Source organism: Rhagoletis pomonella, unplaced genomic scaffold (assembly GCF_013731165.1).
Source record: "Rhagoletis pomonella isolate Grant_MI unplaced genomic scaffold, Rhpom_1.0 Rhpom_scaffold_00012, whole genome shotgun sequence".
NCBI lineage: Eukaryota > Metazoa > Arthropoda > Insecta > Diptera > Tephritidae > Rhagoletis > Rhagoletis pomonella.
In genome coordinates this window covers 16,600,892-16,602,116 of record NW_023458566.1, presented here as the reverse complement: position 1 = coordinate 16,602,116, position 1,225 = coordinate 16,600,892, and positions in this window count along the sequence as shown.

The following is a 1,225-nucleotide window of genomic DNA, read 5'->3' as shown; positions in this document are numbered from 1 at the left end:
TGACTTCGGCGGGTATAGTATGCAGGTCTGTTTGTTTGCTGTTGCACGCGTACTGCTCTACTCCCGTGGTATCGAATTTATGAATGGGCTCGAGTCAAGAAGCTACCTCATGCGTGTGTGTACATATGTGCGTTCAACAATTGCCACGCATTTCATTGTTCCTCCAACTCATTTGCACCTTTTCTTTGTTTTTTTTTGCAAATGACAGTTTCAAGCCTAATTTTTTTTGTTTTTTGTATTTCACGCAGGTATTGTTCGCATTTCGACACTTTCAGTGGCCCCAGCAGCTTTTACCTTCCGCCGTCTGCTGCCGCTGCTGTTTGTTTCTTATCGCGAAAACATTTCAAATTAATTTATTTAAATGAAATGCTGCTATCCCGATTTTTGCCGTCGGTGCAACAGCTCTGTGCCGCTGTGCTCTCCATGCTAGGGTGCTCCGTGTGCAGCTCCCCCACCGCTGTTGTGTTAATATTTCACTGTCGTTGCTTTGCTCAGATTACATTTTGTGATATTTTTTTTCTTGTTTTTTTTGTTTTGTTTTTATTTGCATATTTCATTTTCCTCGCTTTATTTTTAATTTCTGTTTTTATTACATTTATTTAGCTGTATCGCCCTGAAGTGAATCTCTCTTAGTTGAATTGCTTTTCGTTTTATTGCTGCTACTCGTACTTTTGCTGACGTCGTACGCCGCTGTGTGGTCCAGCAGTGCTATTTTTATGCCTGTTTAATAATATGCCATAAGTACACTTCGCTGCTGTTCATATTTGTACGAATATGTAAACAAATCTTGGCGTCTTATCAGCAATGCGATTTGCTAAACGAGCGAAATGGCGTTCCTTCTCAGATTACGTAAATTTTAAAACATTTTTGTGTTGATAATATTTTTCGATTTGAATTTAGCATTTCACTGCCTAATAAGTGTAAGTTGTCTTTAGAAAAGGTTCCGAAAATAATCGCTATTTTGGTTTTTTTTTCGGGCATCAAAATCTTTACCTGATAAGTCTAATTTTTATATCAACGCAAAATCTGAAACTGAATTCAAATTCCAAAAGATTTCAATGGGTCCCATGGCAGATTTCTCGATGAGAACAGCAGGAGAGGTTACCATGTAGTGAATTCGAGAACTTTGATGGCAACGAAAGGGCTGATATGGCTCGGAAATGCGGAGCCCAGCGTAGTAGAGCTCGGGCAATTCGGTTAATCGATTAACCGAATTATTCGAATC